This window comes from Saccostrea cucullata, unplaced genomic scaffold, assembly GCF_032062105.1.
Source record: "Saccostrea cucullata isolate Sc308-1 unplaced genomic scaffold, CSIRO_AGI_Scuc_v1 ctg6061, whole genome shotgun sequence".
NCBI lineage: Eukaryota > Metazoa > Mollusca > Bivalvia > Ostreida > Ostreidae > Saccostrea > Saccostrea cuccullata.
The window spans coordinates 1-13,940 of NW_026928952.1; positions in this window are offsets into that span (position 1 = coordinate 1).

Consider the following 13,940-nt stretch of genomic DNA (forward strand, 5'->3'; position numbering starts at 1 on the left):
AACAAATTTTCTAAACTATATGTATTGCTGGTAGTTCAATTTTTTTGTTTTGTCGGAAAAACATTATGAAAAAAGACATAAAATATTAAATGTCAAAACACTTCCGTGAAGTGTCATAAATTCATGACAAGATTAAACCCATAAGTAAATTTGTTCCATACGTTTTCAATACTTTTTTTGTCTAAAATAATGTATTATTCTCATTTTATTACAATCACCTTGCCATAAGAAGTGAAGTCGGTAATTTCGAAACTGTTTATAAAATAAAGACAAGGTCTAATAAATGTTATAATCTGAAGTGTTTAAACCAATATTTTGGCGTGAAATAATTCTGATATCGATACCACATAGCAATGTATTAACATATAATCTCATATATATCATGAATTAACATACAATATCATATAGCATGTGTTCAGACATAAATATCATATAGCATATGTTAGGAAACTATAACATATTGCATTGTCACACTTTGAAAATTACGCATGCACATTGAAAAAAATCAAAATGCTTTATTTTGGGGACAAAGTTTTTTGTCCCCCCCAAAAAGATTTATTCTTTTCAAAACCCACTAATATCGACAATATTAACTCATTTTGAAAAAAAAAAATTACACGTTTTGGTTCATATTCTTACACATTTAATGTACGATATATAATAATTTGAACCTGTGTGAATAACTTTTTGGTGATGACGTAACTTCAGAATCTGAATTATAAATATTTAATTGTTAGACTAGTGTTGTCTTGTTTCCAAACGTTCTCGTTAATGTTATAAAAAAGAAAATGGATATTTAAGAAATAATAAATAATAATATAATACTTTGGCCAAAGTATTATAGTCCGTTGGCCACTGTTGCTAAGATCAGACATATGGCCCCCGAGCCTCTCCTCTTAATTTTTTTTCCTCGGACAGCTTATTTTAACTCTTTCATCTATTTAACGTTGAATGAAATTTATTGAGAGAAAGTATATCAACGTCTTAACAGTTATGAAATACAGTCATATATTTGGGTAGGAAAGATAAAGAGTTTGGCTAGGGACCTTCTTCTTGTTCTACCATGAGGGTAGATATATTCATCAGTTTTTCGAAAGAAATATAAACAAAATAATAATGCTGCCTGTTACAAGATCCAAGTTCAGAATTTAATTTTGTCCCAAAAACGCAGTTTGAAAAAAAAATTCAAAGTGCATTTATTTTGTCCTAATTTTAGTGCATTTTGAATTTTTTTTCAAAGTGCGTAATTTGTTTTAAAACTGTGTCGCCACATAGCATGTGCTTACATACAGTAATATACAGCATGTGCTCAGATACAATAATATACATGCACATTCACATATAATAACTTTAGCATTTCTTCACATAAAATTACATAAAGCATGTGTTCATATCTTCACGTTTCCAGAAATAAAGTGTTATGTAATCTCCCAAGATATGTCTGGCCGGCGATAAGTAGGAATAAGACACCGCTTTTATCATTTACGTATTTCAACATAATTAAAATCACAAGTATTAAACAATTCTATAATTTGCTTCCGTGTATTATTCTGTAATTCGTGGATTGAAAGAGTTGACCGGTATAAAACAGAACGATTAATCAAAAACCATTCAAAAATAAAAATTCCATACTTCATAATGTAAATTGACATTTCCACGACATTGTTTCTTAAAATATACGTAACTGAGTAAAAGTACAGGTACCTTAGACATTATTAATTATATCGTAATTCATTCAACAGACATGTACAAAACATGTTTTTCTACATGGATTCAAGGCCAGTAATGACCTAACTTTAGAAAAGAATTCACTTTCTAAACACACAAATTTGATTCTGTAATAAAACAACGCATATTAAAATAGAACAAAAACAAGATAAGCAGTACGAATTAAAAAAATTAAAATATTATTTTATGTTTATGAGATACAGTTACCTCTTTTGCTCACTTTTGAGGAATACCTATGCGATAAAAAAATATCGATTAGAATTTAAGTAATAGATTACAGGCAAACATGACACTTTTCATTTGAAGAACTTTATCGCTGGCATGGCTTAAATAACAATGTTTTCCGAAGAAGCATACAATGCATGCAGGTACATTGTATTTTAGGTTTAATTGTTCAGATTATTAATGACTTAATTGTGAAGCAGAATAATCATTACTATGTTTTGTTTGTTTTTTTTTCTTTAAGACACCCTGCTACCACTAACAGTGCAAAAATGTTTCCTTTTTATCATCAAGATACAGCTACCATAATAAATGTAGAAACAGGAGGGTTTTTCAGTCGACATAAGAACTTTTTATCACCCAAAACTCCATGCATGTTTTCTCTTCTTCCTTTGCAAACAAATTGCAGTCGTGATTACAGAGAACTTGGGACATGGGGTAAGGGTTTTCAGCGAAAACTGGAGCATTTTTCTTTATGATCATTTGGATTATTTATCGAATGTCCCTCGTATAGCACAAATTTAACTCAGGCAATCAAATCAAAGAACGTGACCAAAACAAAAATGTGAAATTCGGCAATCGGCTTCCTTATCTAGCATCATTTAAATGCTAATTGCGTAGTAAGCATGAATCTATTCAATATGGCCTTGTTTATTCCTCAGTAATATCTAATTGCGTAATAAGTCTATTCATTGTGACCTTGTTCTTTAAAACAATCTTAAAGCAAGACAAAAGGCCGTGAATTTTAATTTTGAAATATTACGCATTAATTGAATTATAAAATGTTGAATAAAGTTAATTAGTTGTTTTTAACAAATTTCGGAACATCTTTTTCTTTGAAAAATGTAACGGAACAAATCTGACCATTTTTTTTCATTGAATGCAAGACATTTTACAGTTTTGTAAACTGGAATAAGATAAAGTACTAGCAATTATATAGGCTCAAGTATCTCATATTACGCAATATTTGTTTGAAAAGCCTGCTACTTCGGTTAAGAATTCTAACAATGAAATATGTGGAGATAACAAACAGTTTTCGAGCTCAAAAGTCCATAACACATAACGAAATAGGAGCAGAGCAAACACGGACCCGCAAAACATCAGAGGTGGGATCAGGTGCCATGGAGGAGTGAGCATCCACTGCCGACAGGTCACATTCTCCGTTTGCTCCTTGTATTGATCGGGAAAAAAACTCCGAGGACAACTCGGTGTGTAAATAATGACAACAATCAGAATAAAAAAGTCAGCCAGCATTTGGCTTAATGCTAAATTATATTTGCTGACAAGGCCATTGTATGACCATAAAACTTACGAAATGATGACTTTAAACGAGACTGCTGATATTCTTGCTTCATCAACTTACCTCGTTTGAAATTGTTTACACATAGAACATTCTCTTCCGTATCAAATCAACTAAGACATATAGACTCCGTATGTAGGTGACAAAGGTATAATGCTGCATTACTAAGGGAAGTTGACGATTGGAAAGTTAAACTCAACACGTTTATCATAAAACTTTGTTGTTAGATAACAATTAAGGTCTTTTTTCTAGTAAAAGATCCAAAAATAAACCAGATTAGTTAATGAAGGGTATGGAGTTAACGAACAGTATTCAATATCAAAGTTCATGAAACAATACAAAGAAGGAGCAGAGCAAATATACGGACCTCTAAAACATCAGAGGTGAGATCAGGTGCCATGGAGGAGTGAGCATCCCCTGCTGACCGGTTACACCCGCCGTGTGCTCCTGGTCATGATCGGGAAATAACAAAAAAATCTGTCGTCAATTCAGTGTCTAAATAATGGACTTACAATTAGTATGAAAAACGTCAGTCAGTATTTGATTCCATGATAAACTGTATTTGCTGACAAGGTCATTGTATTGACCAAAGAACTTACGAAATTATGACTTTAAACGAGACTGCTGAAATTTTTTTTCATCAACTTGTTTGTCAATAATATACCTCGTTTTAGAAATTGTTCATACGTAGAGCACGCTCGTGCGTATCGAATCAACTGAGATATATAAACTCCGTAATGTAACAGGAATTTCGACAACCTCGTATAAATCGGCATTTCATAAATTTTATGGCCGTTATAATGTTCCTGATAGCAAATATAACCTATCAATGGGTTGTATTTTGTTTAACTTGTTAAATACCGATCTTTTAGCTTTGGTTTTATACTGAATTTGACTTATAGGAATGTTCTGTCTACCTGATCAATAAATAAGGTTTACAGCGAATGTGAACGGTCAATAGAGTATGCTTTCTCGTCTTAGGCACACGACCCCACCTCCTTAATTTCCAGGAGTCCGTGTGTTATGCCCTCTTCATTGATTTCTATTGTTAATAGATTTCTTTTATGGTCGATCGTTATCCTCGTCTTTCTTTATTTTGATTCATCAAAGTAAAATGTGCATCTAGATATTAAGGAGACCACTTCGAGAGAAACTGAACTATGTAAAATAAAACAAAGGTGTTAGATTACAAATTGTGCTTAAAGAAGTGGACAAGAGCTTTCAAAAGGAGATAAGTATAATGTGAAACCTATGTGTCTAGACATTCCAAACATTTTTTTTTATTTAAAAGAATCTGTTATGATAAAAGCATTTGAAAGAAGTATGAAGAATACATATTAGAAAACTTTAATATTCGTTTCTGTTTCTTTAGAATTTTAATTAAACATAAAATGTTACCATATCATTTTTTTTTAATTTTACTATAAACAACTTTTCATGGAAACTTCAAATGAATGAACACATTATTGATTATAGGGCTGCACTGTATGTAAACTGTATGAGCAGAGTCATGATCAGTGCGTGAACCATGACTGTCCGTATGTGACTTTTCTCATTTTCTCAGCATCCGGACCTACTGTTTTTTCGCATTAATCGTTATCATATGGTTATATGTCAAGCAAATACAGCCAACCACCTGGTTATAATGAAATTGAAAGTGCATGCATAAGGTAAATTTATTTACAGATATGTCTCTTCATGCATTCAGTGCGCCTCCCCTTTTTAATAAGGAAGAAACAAGCACAAAAGATTCACTTTCACTCAGAATTTCCCATAACTAAAACATTAGGATCGGGGCAATTTTCTTGTACATAAATGTAACATTTTGTGTTTCAAGTCACTGATCCAGCTTTTGATGACAGTATGTATGATGATAATAATTATGTCAAATACATAATGATTAATAGAAGTGTAGGCAGTATTAACAGGTACAATTTGTCCAAACATATAAATTGAAAACTACACGATATCTTCATGTATGTTTACTTTTCGTTCTTGTTAAAAACACCTCATTTGATTAAAATTTGTGTTCTTTTTTTAATAAAATACAGTTGTACGAAAAAAGATATTGTATCCCAACTGCTGTATCCAATACTTCAGTACATTATCTTAGCTCTATGAAAAAAATGCTAAATCTAAAATTGTCAATCAATATACCGGTATGAGATTTGAATGAGTAGAATGAGTAGAATTTGAATGAGACGTGAGTAAACAGTGAGTAAATAAACTTGGTTTGTTTTTTCACCATTTTTCTCTTTCATTAAAGATAATTTTTTGTTGTTCATGAAACAATGTCGTGAACACACGGAAATAAAACAATTTTACATGAAGGCGTTTCATGCACATTAATACAAGTCTCTTTTATATGAACACGTTCCAATCACGCGATTACTAATCCCTCTATGATTCAATGTGCACTGTTGTAAATAAAACAGGGCCAAAATATTACTTTGAAAGTGTACACGTTTACATAACAGTAATTAAATCATGAATAAATTTGATAATATCATTATGGATACAAGTTATATAATACTTCATTGATATTTTTATTCAATTTTATAATCAACAGAATTTTTCATCATTGTATAAAATGCATTGATCATGATCTTTCGTTTGATTGAAAAGGAAGGAATAGTATAAGAGACACCTGCATTAGTGACATCAGTTGCGCCAGATGCTGATTTTTTTTGTTTCGCAGACAAAGAAAGCATGGGACCGGTTCCTCGATCACATGACGTCACATATAAAAACGTTTATGTAAGGTTCTTTGGGTCAGTGTTCTAGCAGTCTGGTTTTGGCCGCATTCTTGCAGGTATTTTATCGTATTTGTATGAGTGAATGACCTTCTGGAAAAAACTAAAGAAATAAAGCCATTTCAAGATGGTATTTTGTTGTGAGGTACATCGGAAAAACTTCTCGTTGTTGCTTTTCCCCTGAGTGTATTATAGGGTGTGTGAGTTGGTGAGGGGGAGAGAAAGAGATCGAGGCGTTATATAAACTGCACACACTAAACCCCTTAAGCTTTGTTCATAAATAGGTCAAAATGTTAGCGTGCCAGCACATTTAACACATTATAAAGATAATTTTAAAGTCACGGTTAAGTAAAGTGCACTGCTTAAAACGTTTATAATTGAAAATTTTAAGCTTAAAATATTGACGTGAAATAAATATAAAAACGTGAAATATACACATGTACTTGGAAAATGTTTTTGTCGTCCAAATGATTCGGTATGCGGGAGCATGCTTTACCTTCGAACTATTTTTCTACTGACAAGTTGATGAAATCATTAAGAATATCTATAGAAAAACTTCAAGTCAACATTTAGCATGTTTCATGGTCCTTAAAAAGACTTGTCAGCAGGTACAATCTTTCATTATAAGCCCAATGCTGACTGACGTTGCATATACTTATTGTAAGACAAGTTTTGAGACACTGAATTGTACAAATGGATTTTTTTTTTCGTTGGCCAGATAATAATAAAGTACACACGGCAGGTAAAACCGGTCGACAGGGGGATATTTCTCCTCCAGAACATCTGATCCCACCTCTGTTTTAGAGGTGCAAGTTTGCTCTTCTTTTGATGAGTATGGGTTTAAAGAAAATTAGATTTTAGCTTGACTATTCTTTATCTCAAAACCCAAATGGATAGTTTTCTAAAATAGCCAAGACTACACCTTAAATGTCCAGGCATGGGTACATAGTGCATTGACCACGTCCAGCATCTCCTTTTCATCGTACTTTATAGCCCTGAGTCAAGGACACTAAATGGAGATAAAGAACGGTATTCAAGCTCAAAAGTCATTCAAACTAATTAGAAGCAAAGGACCTCTAAAACATTAAATGTGAGATCTGGTGCTTTGGAGAAGTGAGCATCCCCTGCAGACCGCTCATACCTGTTATGTTCCGGAAAACAGTAAAAAAAAAAAAACGAAGACAATAAAGAACTAATATAAATTAGTAAGAAAAACATCAGCTAGCAGTTGGCTCAATAATAAGTTGTACATGTATTTGCTGACATGCCAGCCGCACCCTGGTCATTGTATCGATGACTTCAAAAAAGACTGTTTATATCCTTGTTTCGTCAACTTTTTATCAATAGCTTGTCTCATTTCAAAAACAGTTTATATGTAGTATATGCCCTTGCGTATCGAATCAACTGAGAGATGTTAACCCTATCCAGGATATAAGGATATATTGCTACATAGGGAAGTTGATGATTGAATGTTGAATTCATCACGTTTATAATATTTTAAGTTTAGTTATTAGGTTACCATTAATGTCTTTTTCTAGAAAAAAATATTCACAAATGATGCGTGCTCTGTCGTATCTTTTATTTCAAGCTCTCTGAGATATATGGAATCGACATATGAATGGAAGTAACTATTTAAAATTGATAAAACATCATCAATATATATGAATTTAAGGTCACAGCAGGTGTTTCCTTCTGAAATTCTTCAATACAATATGCTTCATATAAATGAAAAATATAGGATAAGAACAGGGCGCAATTGGAACCCATTGAATAGATAGCTGGAAGACTTGATCTCCAAAAACTACATAGATGAATGTCAGCCAGAAAATCAAGCAGCTTTATAACATCAATTTCAGATCTAGAGTACTTGTGTGCACAATCAGAATGTTTTTTTTTTGTAAAATATAAATTTTGCGAATGACCAATGCCAAGGAAAAGTTTTTCGCGAATTTCACTTTTAATTATTGAAAAGCAGCTGTCTCTGATGCCAAAATAAATTTATTAACTGTGGTATATGTTCCAAGGCCTTGGCTCAAGGGCATATCTAACATGTAACTTAAATTGTCCTTTAAAATCATTAAAACAAAACTTACATCTTTTGTTTAATTTTGATAATTCATTAGCTGTTACATGTATAAATTAATACTTTTAATATATAATTATTTTCGGGTTTCATTAAAATCTTAAAATAAAATAATTTCAATGGATAAGTCAAATTTTGCATTATGTAATACTTGTGCTACGCATATTTTTTTTGATAAACAAAACCAAGTGATTGTTGATATGCAACAGATGTTGAAATACAATGTACAGAACCAAGTATACGTAATAGCATGTACCATATGGAAAATAAAGAAAATAATATTATGTTTTCATGATAACGTAAAAAAATACACTCTTTTTTATACGCAAAAACACAGATCAATTAAGTGGAGTAGGATGTACACTTTTAAAGTACTTTTTTGTGTTTCTTTTTTTATTGGTATAAGCAATGATTCTCGTCACGTACGTGTTATGGTCTGCACATGTAAACAACTCGAAATCGATATTTTACTGACTCACTCCTTTGAATTTGACTCTTAACTCATTCTAGCAGATTTTCGTTTTAGCGAATGTTTACGTTTTTTTCTTGCCCTAATTAAACATCTCGTGACATTTTTGTCACGCCTGTGACCTTGTTACGATTCGTCCGCTTCCCTCCAGCTGGCTTGTTTTTCTCTAGGTACATGAATGGATCATTCTTGAAGATTATAAGGTTATTTTTATGTGTTTTTAAAACTAACACAGGATTCTTGTTGATTCAATGAACATTCTTAACGGAGTATGAATACATATGAAAAAAATTGTTGCACGAGTCAAGTTTGATACGTTTACTTTTGTTTTCGTTGTTCTTGTTTGTTTGTTGTTATAAGTCCATTTGAGAAATTTTCACTCATGTTGACATATGTCTCCATTTGCCGGTGAAGGGTATTCTCTATTGAAAAGTTGATTGATGGCTCGTTTTAAAACGAGCCATCAATCAACTTCTCAATAGAGAATAGGTGGAGGGCTGCACATTTTAGACCTTTACTCAGCACTTAAGACCTTTGAGCAGTATAATTAGGTTCTTTTTTTCGTGCCAACACACGCAACATGAGGCCTCGGTTTTTTTTTTTATTTTCATCCAAATAATTGGTCTCCTGTCCCTCAGTAAGATTCAAACCATAGAGGTAAGGATCAACTCCTTACTCCGGGACTCTAAAGCAACAGTGCAACCACTGAGCCACGCAGGTGACTCGTCTCCTTGTAATATAAATATACCAAAAGTGTAATCTCAGCGATATTCCGTAGAGACTAAAATTTGTGGTCTAGCTGGTGTCTTAATGGTACTTTGAGATGCTAGACCAAAAGTTTTAGTCTCTTCGAATCTCGCTGTGATTAACCAACAGTGGTGTAAATTAATACTTCAAGGGCTTTTTATTGTTTAACGTCCCTCTCGAGAATGTTTCACTCATCTTGCTCATATGGAGATGCCACTACTTGCCGGTGGAGGACTGCAAATTAATAGCTATACTCGAACTCGGCACTTCGGGTCATTGAGTAGTGCTAAAGGGATCTTTTTATTGTCAATGCCTACTACGACATGGGACCTCGGTTCTACGGTCTCATCCGGAAGGGTCTCCACACCCTGCAGTGTGTTTGAACCTACGGCGTAAGGATCCTTACTTTGCGACTCTAGACCAGACTTTTTAACCACTGTGCCACGTTTTTGGTAAATGCCATAAAGCCCTTGTTCTGTTTAACGAAAAAAAAAAAAAAAAAAAAAACTACAACTAAGACCAGTATATATTTTTATTGTGCGAGTGAATATTTTCTTGATTTCTTGATATTTAGAAAGGTCTTCTTAGACATATATAATTATATTATCAGGTAAGCAAGGTGAAGAAAATAGCTAAAATTGTTCGAAAGGGGTTCCCCATATACATCATCCTTCCTGTGTCAAGCAAATGAAATTCTTTTTCTCGTGTTTTTAAATTGCCAGTACTGGCGTTTTATGTCACTTTAATAATTTGCAAGTACTATTTTCTATTTCTAAGTTATTTACAGGTTTTTTCAGGTGGTCAGTTAACAAGTGTTGGGTCGTTCACAGATTCTGAAAAGCTGTGTTTATATCGTTGGTCTTATTCACCTTATTGATTCTTGTTCATTATTATAGATGTGCTTATCGTATCGTTGGTCTTATTTACCTTATTGGTTCTTGTTCATTATTATAGACCTACGACGATTATATTTGGGGCTTTAATTTGGAAGGAAAACAGCACGACAAGTCCTTGACTCCTGACTAAGGAATTACGCAGTTAAAGCTGACATGAACTCTTAAAAAGCCATCATTTTTCATCTTTGCACGACTTACTACATTCCTGTACGCCTTTGTCCGCCATATTTCTTCGATTCCGCCATATTTAATTGAAAATTTTCGGTCACCTGTACCTGCTATATATAGCCTTGTACGATTGCTTCACTTGAGTGATTTTCTAGCCTGACTGTCGACATGTACACATCTCCGATAACAAAGTTTTTAGAAGTCCATAAACTGACCAAATACATGTTTGAAAAGTAAAAATTCAACAAAAAAATAGAACTATACCGAGAATTAAATTATTTTTGAATGCATTTGCTGCAATATAGAAAATAAACTAACACGGAATAAATACATGTACATCAAACACCCATGCAGGTCGAGAAAACGCGTCAAACGCAGTGATAAAAACATTTACCTGACTACTGCTATCGTTACAGGGATGTGCACATGTCGAAAGAATTATCCTATTTTACTTTTATTGAAAAATGCATCTCAGAAGTCATGTAATCCATTGCTGACTCAACAGTAAAAGATGCTTGGACACACGTGGCCCATGCCGATCATTTTATTTGGTCAGGGAAAATATCAAAGGTTGAAAGCTCAGTGGGGTTTATTGAAAAAAAAATGCAAGTAATTTTTCAAAAATAAACATTACTCTTGTCTGTACATGTTGTAAATAAAATTTACGATTAAGTACATGGTTTAACTTCATCAAATTCATTTAAAAAAAGCAGGCATTATTACGAATCATTCACCTTTTGAAGATATTTTCCCGTGATATGGGGGGGGGGGGGGGTGTAATAAAACATGCATAACACTCTCATAAAAATAATGTAAGAAAAACGTCTGAAACAGATTGGATTTCTTTATGATCAATTATTATCAAATAAATATTGTGTAATGGCTTTATTAGACCTAATATAATTTGATTTAAAGTTATTTAATCTTATGCACTATGAAAGAAAAAGTGAGCACGTTCACATACCCCACGCTCCCCCAAAAGTCGAAGTAGTGCTGAAATTCCCAGAAAAAAATAAAGGAATCGTAATTTCCTTGTAATATGCACATCTATACACATTGTGTCCTAAATATCTGCAAAGTTTGACGAAATTGTGTGCAGCGGTTTATGAGGAGTTGCGCTGACAAACTGCTCACCTCTATATTCAAGATATGGCCAAAATCTAAATGTAAAAGTGCGGAAATTCCCGAAAAATAAAGAATTCGGAATTTCCTGGTGATGTGCAAATCTACACACACATTGTCTCCTATAAATATCTGCAAAGTTCGACAAAACTCTGTACAGTGGTTTATGAGAAGTTGCGCTGACCAAAAAAAAAAAAAAAAAAAAAAAAAAAAAAGACTGACTGACGGGTCAAAAACATTAAACCTCACGCGTGGGGTATAATAAACGAGTTTGATTCTTTGGTACAATGATAATGAAAATAGAATTTAATGTAAATTAAATTTCTAGACATAAATAAGTAATGATTATTAGAAAAAGCATATAGGAAGAGAGTAAACTCCTCGTGAGAATTCCACATTCTACCTAAAACTAGCTTTTTAAAAATTCTCTTGTCTGTTGTCCAAGTTCGACACATGTATACGTTTGAGAAGGTATTCGAGAAAGTTCCCAATGTTCCCATTCCTGTGATTTATATTTCACGTTTATTATATCCCCCGCCTGAAAAGTGGGAGGTAATCGTTATGTCCGTTCGTCTGTCTGTTACGCTTTGGGGTAACCATCTCTTATCCGCAAATCCTGTTACATCACTTAGAGAAATTTAATGAAACTTTCAAAGAATGTTAAGTTTATTACAGATTACCATTATGCACCTCATATTTCACTTTTTGATCTGACACGTATGGGTTTAGCGAAATATGGACTTTGCCATTATAACCATATGGGAGGCAGGGGGTATCATTTAATGAGTTCATTGCTCATAATACATGTACGTCTAGTTTCTCTTTCAATTTGGGCGTCTGGGTTAATTTCCTATCCAAAGTAAAATTATTATTCAATTTATGAAGTTTCGACATCCCGCCTGAAAAAAATCCTTGATCTGTCCTAAGGCATAATAAATGGTACAGCACAAAGTGCGTAGGATTTTATACCTATCATTGCCTCAACGGGTGGTTACAGACAGAGAGAGAGAGAGTTCAATATACAAAAGAATAAATAATAATTATCCGTATTCAACCAGTGTCAAGTATCCCTACCCTAGCTTTTAAAATTATCTCCCAAATTCACCTACAGAAATTATTTATATATATTTAAAAAAAATACCTAGACTATCAGGCAGGGATACTGTAATCTCGAAATACTTCCTGTAACAACATAATTATAAAACAGTTACATTCCTCAAAATGCACATACTTTGTGGTCGGAGTGACACATTTTAAAAAAATCTCAAAACTGAATTCGGCAGAAATGTCTGTCTTCCAAGAATATTTAAATAACGGTCATGTCAATTATTTTTGTATGCCCCCCCCCCGTCCAAAAAATCAAATGCCTTAATATCAATCTGAACAGGGGATGGCCTTTCTCCGTGTGTGTATGTGTTAAAGAATGTATAGATGTACACATAAAAAATTTGTATTCTGGTTAATTGCTTTTAAGATTTGAAGTAAATTATAGCCGTACATCAAATTACTTTGTTTAGATTTGAGATTAGTACTAAAATAATCAGTTATAATTGACAAATGAATTTTGCCACGCAAACGAACTGCAGACTATATACATGACTTTGTCTAGAATGTATATTAGAACTACATGTAGATAAACAATTCACAATTATAGCTTATGAACATCAGTTATAATACCCCCCTCCCCTTTCAGCCGCGCAAATACCAAATAACTTCTCTTTCCACTTTTGATATTTTCCCTGACCAAAATCTGATCAGCACGGACTAAGTGTATCGTCGTGCTAGTGTGTACGGAGTAATGACAGTGTGTTTACTATTGAGCTTTTATGGAGTTTATTTCTTTTTTGTGATGCATATTTCAATAAATGGAATTCAGGGTGTATTTTACTTGACTTGTGCACATCTTTGAACCGATGCAGTAACCTTATTACCAGGTATGGGTACGTTTACAGCGTTCGAGGCGTTTTCTCGATATGCATCAATTGCATAGGACCTGCAAATCAAAGACGTTGGTTGTTTTGTTCCATTCAAATGATATAATTTCAAAATGTGTTTGCAAATTTTACTGCTTTTCATTTCAAGTTTATTCTGCATAAATTGGCGCACTGTAAAAAGTACGTACTCATGCATCTAAATTTCTCTTCCAAACTTGCATTTTTTTCTTTTGATTCAAATCAATAATCAATCAAAAATATGATTATTATGTTGTTTATTTTGCTTTTTAAATGTCTTGATCACCTCATGTGTTCTCATATGCTTTACCATCGGAGATGTGCACAAGTCGATACCCAATCCAAAAAATCATTCAAGTGTAACGAGCGCATTGGGGTATACATCGTTACAATGAGACAAGGTATCTGAAAGAAATATGGCGGAATACGGCTATAGTTGGTATGAAACAAGTCGTACATAGATGAAAATGTTGCGTATTTAAGAATTCATGTCAGCTTTA